Raw genomic sequence first — 11,512 nt, forward strand, 5'->3', positions numbered from 1 at the left:
AATCTGAACCACTGAAAACAGCCCTAAAAACCCCCTCCAAAGAGCCCAGCCTACCAGCAAATGGGGATAAGAAGCTGCTGAAGGAGGGATAAGTAAACGAGGGGAACTGTCAGCAAAGGAAGGATGTCCCATCCAGAGCAGTGAGGGCGATGTTTCCCCTCCTGTGCCGGTGTTGGATGGGCTCCTGTGTACTCCGTGTGGCTTTGAATGTTACAGCCAGAATTTACCCTGCATTTGTCAGGCTCTCAGGGCTCCAGAGCTCACGGCCCATCACGCGGTGCTCGCGTGCCATGGTCCTGGGTCACTTGGAAGGAGATCACACCCCTGGGCTGCTTTCCGGGCTGCCTGAGCTGCGAGCTCATCTGCAGCCTGAATTTCACATGAATGAAGCTCCCCCAGGAGCTAAAGGGGGTCTGAAACTGGGTAAAGGTTAGAAATTGCTCCCATAAAGCTCCTTCCAGACACATTCCCCTTCCCCTCCTGGTCACTCTGTGTGACCCGGCCTCCGTCGTGGTTAAACACTCGTCGTGGTTAAACACTTGCAATGGTTAAACACTGGTCACAGCGCGGGGGGCTCTGAGCGTGGGGTGGTCCCTGGTGCCACCCCCAGAGCACCACAGGGCCACACATGGGCACTGCAGAGGCCGCAGCCCGGCCTGGCAGAGCAGCATGAGCAGCGCTCTCCATTACCAAAACCCATTTACAATTCTGTTTCTTCTCTCACTTCAATTTTTAATCCTAATTACAAATGCTCCTCGCTGTCAGCCTGAGGAGCAGAGGAGCTGATTCAATGGGATGGCCCAGTCATCACCGCCGCTCGTGGGTTTGGCTGTGGTTCGTGCCGGGAGCTCTGGGACCAGCTCTGGTGCTTGAGTTCTCCCTGCATCATCTGCTGGGGTGTCCATCCAAGCCATGGCTGAGAGGGAGGCACATTCCAGAGGGCTGGAACCGGATGAGCTTTAAGGTCCTTTCCCACCCAAACCAGTCTGGGATTCTATGGTTTTATGAACCACACGAGCCCTTGGAGCTTCCCTCTTGATCCTGAAGAGCTGAAAAGTGGTGCTGGGTGGGAGGAGAACACACTGTACCAAGAGACAGCCGAGTGAGTGAGTGAGTGAGATGGCTTGGACAACTACGTCCAATTAGCCTGACATTAATCTTGGGCAAATGGGTGGAAAAACTAATGCAGGATTCAATTAATGGGAGAATTAGAGCCGGGGAATATAAATTCATGGCTGTCATAGAAAAGAAGCAGGACCTGTCAAACCGCCCTGATTTCATGCTCTGATGAGGTGGTGGCGCAGCAGTGACAGGCTCCGGACAGGGGGTCACTCGGTGCCGTGATGCCCTGGTGAAAAGGCTGCTGGAAAGAGAAGAACCAGGAGGGGATGTGGCCGTGCCGCTGGTTTCCTGCGGGGTCGTGGCATCTTCCTGGGGGACACCAACCTGCAGGGCACTGGTGCTCGGTGCTGGAGCTGTGTGAACGGAGCAGAGACCTGAGTAAGGCCCCGCTGCCCTGGAGCAGTCATTGTCCCATTCCCATGGGAATGGGGGTGCTGCCCTCAGCCACGTGCCAGCTCTCAAGGAAACGGTGCCTGAGCAGCAAGGGTCAAATTCACTTTGTTTCCCCAAATCCTCATGTAAAAATGGTTCTGAGCACAGCAAAAGCCCAAAGTAAGACCCAAATCCATGTGATTACGAAAGGCTTTAATTAACCATCGTATTCCCTTTTATCAGAGCTCCAGCAGCAGATTTACGCAGCTCTTGTCTCATCCCTCTGCACCATCCCAGTGCCTGTTTTAGGATGAAGGAAGAGCCCCTGGCTGGTTTAGCGCAGGGCTCTGCCCATGTTGCTGCTGTCTTCAGCACCATGGCCCTGATCGGGTCCTTGTGTCCCCGTGCTCAGCACCAGCTCCTGGTGCTGCTGGGCTCTGAGCGGGTGCTGCTGGGTGCTGCTGGGCTTTGCTCAGGACACACCGTGCTCTGGCTCCATTCATGGCATTTGCTCTCCAGACCAGGTTGCTCCTGCAGGAGGTCTCAGGCGGTGCTCGGGTGTGCTGTGAGTGATGGCCCAACTCCTGTTTCCCTGGGCTGGCTCAAATGAAGGCCCAGTGAGCACTGGGGCTGCCCTGTCCGGGGTGATGCTCCCGTGGTGCAGGCAGAACGTCGTGGCTGGAGCACCCCAGTGCCCCATGCCTGGGTGCCTGCCGGTGCCCATGGAGTTGATGGGCAGCTGGGTTGGTGGCTACGGAGCGCCCGCAGGAGCTCTGTGGCTTCAGCACCAGCACGAACCTTTCCCGTTTCCCCTGGAAATTGTTCCCGTCACTGTTTCAGTGCCAGTCGGGCTGAGTGCAGGCCCTGCATCCCGAGCACATCGTTTGTCTCCCGCTCCAGCTCGCGGCAGGGACCCAGCATGTGAGATGGTGGTGGCGGCTCCTGGCTGCTGGAGCCAGGGACCCGGCTGGGCAGGATGAGCAGGGCAGCAGGGCCCTCCTCTCCTCCTCTCCACGTGCCTGCAGATGCCATTCCTGCCGATGAGGTACGTTTATCTGGGGGAAAGAAATGAGGTCTTAACCAGATGGTGGGGCTAATAAATTGCCCAGGAAAGGGAAACTAGAACATGCAGCCCACGTCTCCTCTGTGCATCTATTGCAAAGTGCCAAAAGAAATCTGTCTCAGGAATTATTTCAGAGAGGGTAATTTCTGCTTCCCAGTTGCTGTCATACATTAGAAATATCTGAAATGCCTCCAGTTGGTTACCAGTGGTGAGGAGCAGCCAGGGGCTGCCATGGATGAGAAGCACTAAAAGAAAATAAATTAGCCTCTTGCACTCAGCCCTTCCCTCGGCTGCCGAACCACGAGTGACGAGCGGCTGTTGCTTAAGTAACGACCAGAATAATGAAGAGAACACGATCCATAAGGGAATATTAACTTGGAGGAACAATGGTTCCTTCCCTTTTTGAAGTTCACCCCCGGCAGCCCCTGGTGCAGAGGTGAGCCGCTTCCTACCAGAGCCAGCATGAAGGGTACTAGGGGTGCCAGAGCAGCCCATGGCTATCCCACAGCATCCTCTGTCCCACACCTCCGGTGCCAATGCTCTTCCCTTCTTTTCCCCTCACTGATCCCATGCCAGTCCATCTCCTCCTGGCTTAGCCAGGTGTAAACCCGTCATGCTCCCTGTAACCACCCAAAACCAGTCACCCGCAGCCAGGGGAACTGCTCACACAGCAGCCCTGCAGCAAGGAAAGAGCCTGAGGAGGTGGCAAGGGACCGGACTGGACCATGCAGGTAGACAGCATCTTCTCAAGTGTAATTGAAGCAAGTAGGAGGAGCAGCCAGAGCTCATCGATGGCCCTGGCTGAGCCCAGCGCTAGCACACAGCTGGGGCAGGAGCTGCAGCTGCGGTCACCGGGTGTCTGCAGCAGAGCTGACAAACAGGGAACACCTGGAGTAAACAGGGAGACGAGGAGCAGCCCCACGGATCTGCCCTGCACGGATCACCTCCTCCCATCTGGTTTCCCTCCAGCACAGGGGCTGCTCTGGCTGCCGCAGTGGGGGCTGGCAGGGCCGGGTGCAGGATGGGGTTCCTGAGCCTGGTGTGACTGTTGGCACGGGGCTGTGCCTCGGCTCTTTGCAGACGGACGAGGCAGGACAACTGATGGAAAATGAGGCTTCCAAGAGGCACTAACGTCTGCCCGAGGATGCTGGGGCTCGTTCTGCAGAGCCCCAAGGGCAGGCTCTCTGCGCAGCTGGTGGATGCAGCTCCTCTCCATCACTTCTCTTCACAACACTGGGTGATCCCTGCTTTGGGTGCAGCCCGGCAGCTTCTGCTGCTGCGATGGGGCCGGCAGCACAGGCACTCCTGGTACTCCAGGCATGAAATGTCTTAATCAGTGGCTCGGTAACACACACCCTGAGCATTGGCAATCTGTCCCCTCTCATTTCTCTGCTTGCAGCTCACGTTGCTCTAACTGCCAGTTTCACTCATGCCAGTGAGTGAGCCTCTGCATGCAGCCACTGTGGCTCCAGTGCTCCGGCAAAGCTGAGTGTCCACAGACAGGGGCAGAGCTGGGCTGGGGAATGGCAGGAGCCTGAGATTGGTGTCTCGCTGCTGTGGATCTCCTTTATGCAATAAGAATTCCTCCCCCAAAGGGTGCTCAGGCGTTGGAACAGGCTGCCCAGGGCAGTGCTGCAGTCACCGTCCCTGCGGCTGTTCCCAAACCACACAGACGAGGCCCTCAGTGCCATAGGTTAGTGGTGGCCTTGGCAGTGCTGGGGAGCGGTTGGACTGGATCTCAAAGGTCTTTTGCAGCCTGGTTGATTCTGTGATGCTGTGATCTCGGGCGCCCTGCAGTGATGCAGGGTCCTTCACCTGCAGTGCTCTGCCCCGGCACCTCCAGTTCTGGGGCTCCTCTGCTGTGTCCTGACCCTGTTTCTCTGGAGGCTGCCCTCTGACAGCGGAGATTTTCAAAGGTGCCTCGAGTGCTCCAAAGGCGCTAAGGGCTCCTGAGAGCTCAGCAGGCTGTGCCGAGCCCCCAGGGCTCCCGCACTCCCCTGTGCCGAGCCCCCCGCGCTCCTGCGCTCACTCCCCTGAGCCTTGCCGGTGTTCCCTGTCTCACTCCAGGCGGGAGCGTTTGTGCAGCTGTTAACGGGGCTGACCCGGGCTGGAGCTCTGCTGTGCTGCGCCGTAACGAGCACAAGGAAGCGCATCCCTCAGACAGCGCAAACCAGGAGCCCTCCTGAATTTCAATTCCTTTATCTCCTCTGGCTGCCGGAGTCACCTGGGGAACATTACCCTGACTTACTGCTCCTTGTTTGTATCCACTAACTATTATATGGGGGTGCAGTTTTGAGAACTACCTCATTTCACAGTGTGTGATTAATGATGGTAATCTTCTTTCCCATTTAGCACTTTGTTAGATACCTGTTGCAGCTGCAGCTATCCCCAGGAGGACACGTGCTCACTTAATGCGCTGTTGCAGGGAAAACAAGGCATGCTTCCACTGAGAAAAGGCAACGAAAGGAGCCGAAACGGGGCTGTAAGTGTTCTTTGTCTGATTTCCCTCCAACGCCGTTTTCTATCCATCCCTCACATGCAAGCAGCAGGGAGGAAGCCATTTCACTGTGGGCTCTCCCCAAGGGACTTACGGGGCTGTATTCGGGCTTGCTTGGATTCAGGTCAAGATAAGATTTGCTTGCTCCTAATCCTTTCAAGTTGATGCAGTGCTGAGGAATCTGCCATAGCTGCCTTGTCTCACAGCGGGATCACCGCTGGGAGCCTGGCACCCCCGAGCTGGATGGGGCTGCCCCTGCCTCAGGTCTCAGCAGTGAAGGTGATGGGAGCTGAGGGGTTTTCAGCTCCTGCCGTCACTGGGGACAGGATGCACCGGGAGCCACATGGCTCTGACATCTCCCCCGCTGAGCTCCTTAAATGAAGGGCTGGCTCTGAAGAATGAGGAGCGTTTTGAAGGTGCTGCCTTTTGGGATGGAAGCAGAATGTGCAGAGAGCCCTGAGCACACTGAGCCCATGGGGAGGGTGCCCTCCAGCCCTGTGGAGGGCAGCAGGAGCAGGCAGGGTCTCCAGCATGGCCTTACTGGGACCAGGCTGGCATTCCTGATGCAGGGGGTGAATTGTGCTGTGCCATCAGCAGAGCCTGTGCCCACTGTCCATGCACCATGGCCGTGTTGGTGCCGGCGTGGCATGTCCTGGGGGCACAGGGCTGCTGGTGGCTGCAGGTTCCTGGAGAGGCAGCTCTTGGCAGCATCACTGCTTGGCAGGCTGCAGCGCAGGAGAGAAGGCATTAAAATGCTTGTGTTGATCTGGCAGAGGCAGCCCTGGGACATCAGCAGGCGATGATTTGCTGGTGAAGAGGAAAATGACAATACTCTCCATCAAAATTATTATAGCACCATCCCTTAGAGCCAGCAGCCCGGGTGCTGTGTGGAAAGCTTCCTTCTTTGATGGCTTTTCCTAACAAGGGGAGTTTTAATGGCACTGAGCGCAGCTCTGGCCACCAGGCACCATGGCACCGAGCACCGTGGCTCCTGCTGACTGCACCGAGCACATGGCATGGCCAGAACCGTGCTCCCAGCCCGAGGCTGTGTGAGGAGCCTTCCCCGCTCCACTTATTCCTGCAGAGACAGCCGTCGGAACGAGCTTGTCAAGTGAGCTTTTCTGTCTGGTTAGAAACGGGGTTTCGAGCTCCTCACTCACTTGTAAACAGTTTTAGTGGTCCCCAGCCAAATCAGCCACAGCGAAAGCAAACATCAGCCCGAGCCAAGGCGGTCCCTGCAGGGAAATCACTGGCCGCAGAAGGAAACAAAATGCATGATGGCTTCAAAAGACATCCATTAAACTGTGTGCTGGAGTGATTCATGGTGCTGGTAGTTAGGCTTTAATTAGATCTTAATCACGTAATTTCATCTTTGTTTTAGAAATTAGAGCTTAATGACTGCGCTGCTCTCATAACAGCGCCGTGACTGAGCGCAGGACTAGCACAAGGCAGCGCAGCAGCAGGCAGAGACGGGACAGAGATTATCTGCTGGGCTCGCATCATTATTTCTTAAATACAGAAGCACATTTGAAACACACAAATGCAGCAGGGCCTCAGGGGAGGAGGGAGAGGGTGGGAGCTGAAGCCTCTGCCTCCTGAGACCAGCGATGCCCTTTCCCATGGGGATGGGCACTTCTGCCCTCTCCTTCCTGGGGACACCCTGGGCTCTGCAGGGCTGTGAGCCCGAGAGTACCACAGGAGAATGGTGCTTGTGATCACAAGAGATGGATCGCAGGTTTCACTTCAGCTGGCAGGTCAGATCCTTCACAGGATTAGCTGCAGAGTAATTAATCTCAGTCATTCCTGGGTACTTTCCTTTCCATGTTGCCATTTGGAGCATCAACACACTTGTGGAGCTGCTGTGCCCTGGGGTGTAGGGGATGGACCTGTTCCGAATGGCGCCGGCAGCGTGGACTATGCACTCCGCAAACACACACAAACCCTGGACTCGTCCCCAGGAGAGGATTTTCCCCCCTTGCCAGCTGTGGGGATACGTCAATACCTGCTGCAGAGCATAACTTTCTTCTTTGCTGAGTCAAATGAAGTCGGTTTAAGTTTGCCGGGTGAGTCCACGCAGCAGGCAGGGCTGGGATAATGCTGCTGAACCAGAGCTCAGCCCCATAGAGCCGGATTCATCCCATGCTCTGCCCAGGAGCTGTGCCCTGCAGTGCAGCCCTCCCCTGGCAGGGGCAGCAGTGCTTTCACTCGGGTCTCAGCTTCCTTTTGCCTTCTGTTGGGCTCTGCCTGCCCCTGCCCTTGACCCGCTGCTCGGGGAGGTGAGGTCCCAGCTTTGTGTCCCTTGCCGTGGTGCTGCAGCAGCTCCCGAAGCTGAGCAATCCCTGTCCTTGAGCCCTGCCTGCCCTTGCTGCGGATGGCAGCGGGCCCCTTCCCACCTTCCCTTTCCTGCTTATTATGCCACATGAGCCACTTGAACTCATTACTGTGGCAGATTATAGGTCCCCAGGTAATAACGTGTATTCAGATAATTACTAACAGATCCTCTAATAGGAATGAACTCAGCTGAAGCCATTCAGTCGCTGGGTAAATATTTGTACCTCAGCCATCCTTATCTCCGTTGCTGGAGCCTGCAGGTCTCTGTCCTCAGCTGTGCTCACTGCAGGAGCTGCTGTGGTTAGCAGAGAGCTGGGGCTGGTGTGAACCTGCCTCATGCCGTGGCTCAGAACCAGCCAGGAACCCCTTGAGCCCCAACCCAGCTCCCCTGTCCCTCTGCAGAGCCGGGATACACCCCAGCCTGGCACAGCATCCCATTGCCAGCCTGCCCACTGCTGCCTGGTGACCTAGGGAGCCAAGCAGGCAGAGCAGGGTCCTGTATCAGCAGCAGCGCTGCCTTTGTGCCTGGCGTGGTGAGAGGTGCCCTTCCCCGGGGTGCCTGCCATGTCCCCCTGTTTCTGGCCACAATCACACCATCTTGTGGCATCAGGGTCCTCAGGACTGCTGCAGAGACCGGTGTTCCTGCAGGGATGCGTAAGGAGCATCATTCCTCTGTCAGTGCCAAAGTGCTTCTGATGGGCACAGCACCCACTGCCAGCTGTGGGCAGCTGTTACAGGGGCATCTGACACCTCATGGACCCTCTGAGCCGCTGGCAAGTGTCACGTCCCCGCTCCCTGCACACCCGGAGCCCCGGCTGCACTGGAGTCACCCTAATTGGACCAGCCGGCTAATTAGCTGTCCGGTAATGAATTATGCCGTGATGCCTGGACACCAGTGCAGATTTGATACCATCGGGGCCTCTCATTCCTGCATGTTCCCGCTCGCTGCAGCGCTGAGCACAGCCTGCGGAAGAAGCTGGAGAACTCTCAAAGTGAATCAAAGGTGTGGATCAGCCCTGTGCGGTGGCATGTCCTGGGTGCAGGCGTCACCACTGCTCTGGGCCTGTGCTGCCCAGGCAGGTATCAGCATCACCGGGTGATGTCCCAGGCAAACCCATCCTGGGCAGCGGTGGCAGGTCCCAAGGGGCTCAGCTGGCAGCAGGTTTCTGTCCCCTGCTGCAGCCTGATAAAATAACAGGAGGAAACTTGACCTACTTGGCTGTGCCAGCATCGCAGCTCTTCCTGAGCATTAATCATCTCCAAGGGGTTAGAGGTGTCTGTTAATGATCATATTTATTTGCTGCACAGCTCTGGGTCAGGCGGAGGGAGGGGCTGTGTTAGAACTGTGTGTACCTCGGTGTGGGGCCTCATCCCTGCCCGGGGATTGCAATGGCCAGCACAAGGCAGGGTCCAGCTCCCGAAGCAGGGCTGCCCTCACCCACTGCCCCTTGCAGTGCTGCCCATCCCCACCACTGCCCACAGACATGGAGCCAGCAGGGAAGCTGAATTGCATTAATTAATACAAAGTTAACCAAGTTCTCTCTGTGCTCACAGTGCTGTGACTCCGCCGTGGTCCGAGGGATGAGCGATGCTCCTTGTGCAGCTGAACATCCTGGGTTTGGTTCAACGTGCCGGTGCAGGGCTGCAGCTCGGGGCTGCTGCTGAGGAACTCACCACGGAGCCGGGGCTGCCTGGAACCTGCCTGCTGGTACAGAGCAAACGCGGTGCTCACGTCTGGGACTGGGGTTCCTCATCAGGAGACAGGGGAGGTAAATACCCGATGGAGATGCCTGCTTGAAGGACTGGGGGTCCTGGGATGGTCCTGCCAGCGAAGAGGCATCAAGAGGTGTTCTGGGGAAGGAGGCTGCTGCTGGGACGGAGCGGTGCTGCGGTGCCATCGCTCCAAGGGATGTGCTGGTGGCTCCGAAGGGCACTCACCAGTGATGTAAATAGCCCCTGGGAAGGCTTCCCTTGACCTAGCACATCTTGAGAGCTCTTCAGTGTGAAGGGGATCAGGGACCACTTAAGTCATGTTCATTACATTTAAGTATTTATGAGCCAATAAATATTAAACAGCCGCTCTCTGGGGTTCAAGCCTGAGTGAACCGACCAAAACACAGCACACGCAACGGCCGTGGCCATGCCTCTGGGGCCAGGGGATGTGGTGCACCAAGGATGGCTGTGTACCCACCTGCCCATCAGCAATGAGCATCTCTTGGCACCTCCCGGCATGGCCAGTGCCCTGTGCCTGTGCTACTGGTTTCACTGACGTGCATCCCATGGGTCACCCCATGACAGCTCCAGTGCAAGCCATGGCAGCTTCCCAAGCACTGCCTGATACAAGTGCTGGGGCTTTCCCTGGTAGGGAGAGCTTTGGTATGCTCCCTCTGCACCGTGTTCTGCCCACAGCTTGCAGCAGGCCCGTGCAGGTGATGGGCAGCTCAACCTCTTCTCCAGCCTGGACATTCAGGGCATCACTGTATCCCTGAAGCTCAAGATCTGGCACTCTGCTCCTCCCCTGCAGCAAGCAGGGCTCAGAATCTGGCACCCCAGTCAGTCAGGTCAGCAAGGGTCCTTGTCCTGCTGTGAACGCTCATCAAGGCTCTGCACTGTGCTCTAGGAGGGCTCTTCATCACCTTCCTCATAGAAACAGTTGCTTTAAGCCACGTGCCTTCCAGCCCATCACAAATCATACAGTGGTGGTTAGAATTTACATCCTGGCTGATAAAGTTTGCATTTAAGGAAAGCACTTTCCTCCTGATTGCTACAGCTGTTTAATGGTGTGGGTGAGTGGGGGGACCCCCTCTGGCAGCCCCTCTGCTCAGCATCACTGTCACCAAACCAGCGCTGCTCAATGTCCTTATCCAGCCCCTGTCCTGCCTCTTTCAGATGCACATCATCTACCCTCAGTTTTTTTAAGCCACATTTTAAGAGCTCCTAACGTGATCAGCATTCTCAGTACAGGCCTTCCTAAGCCCTCATTTGCTCTGCTCACCCTTTGGAAACCTAATACTTGATTTAAGCGCATTTCTGCTTCCTCCATTTGTAAGGGCAAATGTAAAGTAATTGTTTGATATTGCAGCGGTTTCTTCAGGCTCCAGCTCTAATTTCCCTCTAATACAGTATCGTCAGGGGGATCAATCTAACCCAGCACCTTGTCTCCTTAGAGTGGATTGGAAATGGCTTTTCTATGGTGAGGCTGGGATTTGTGAGTCTTGCTATGAATGTTTTTCTCCTTTAAAGGAAAAATCATACAAGAAAACATCCCATCTTCCTGCAGACAGCTGTTAATCCCCTGCTCTCCTTCAGCTGGCTCTGGGGCCCCTCCCTGCTGGGTCCCCCCCCGCTGGGTCCCCCATGGCTCCTGTGGCTGCTGCTGGATGATAGAGGAAGCAATGCAGATAGGGATCTGTTAGATCTCTATCAGTTATCTCCTATTTGTTCTATTAGAGCTCGCTGGACAGTACAACTTCCAGTAAGGCCTCTTAAACTGGTCTGTGGTTGTGTTGCATCCCCCCAGGGCCACTGTGCATCGCTCCAAAGCATCCCCAGCCCTGTACCAGGGTGTCTGGGACTGTGGCTCCCCTCAGTCTCCTGCACCCTGGTCCTGCTGCCATGGGGCTCTGGACATGGTCACAAATAACTGGGGGTCTCTGACAGCCCCATTGCTGACCCCTCCGCAGGGAAGCCTCTGGCTCCTATAGGGAGCATTGGAGCACAAGGGGAAGGAGGCAGCCAGGCGTGCCCCTTTCCTTCACACTGGTCACAGCCCCCATGCAGTTCTGCCACCCAGCACGTGGGGATCATACAGCCTCCGGTGCCCCAGACACCCGCCGCACCGCAGCACCCATCTGTGCTGGCAAATCCTGGCACATCCAGCTCCCCCGGGGCTCCTCCTGCACCGGGAGCTGGGCTGCAGAGTGGCACAGGGACCAGTTTGTGCCGGCACTGGGGAGAGGCTGAGGCTCGGGCTGAGATTTAGATGCTAGTGGTAAATTGCAGCCTTTGACAGAAATGCCTGAGATTTACTACAAAAATCAATAGATGATTCAAACAGTCCAGCTCTCGGAAGGGCAAATAACACCCTGCCAACGAGAGCTGTTATTGATATTCATGAGCAGCGGTGC

This window comes from Pezoporus flaviventris, unplaced genomic scaffold (genome assembly GCF_033815535.1).
Source record: "Pezoporus flaviventris isolate CSIRO_AGI_PZ_B2104156 unplaced genomic scaffold, CSIRO_AGI_Pfla_v1 ptg000078l, whole genome shotgun sequence".
Lineage (NCBI taxonomy): Eukaryota > Metazoa > Chordata > Aves > Psittaciformes > Psittacidae > Pezoporus > Pezoporus flaviventris.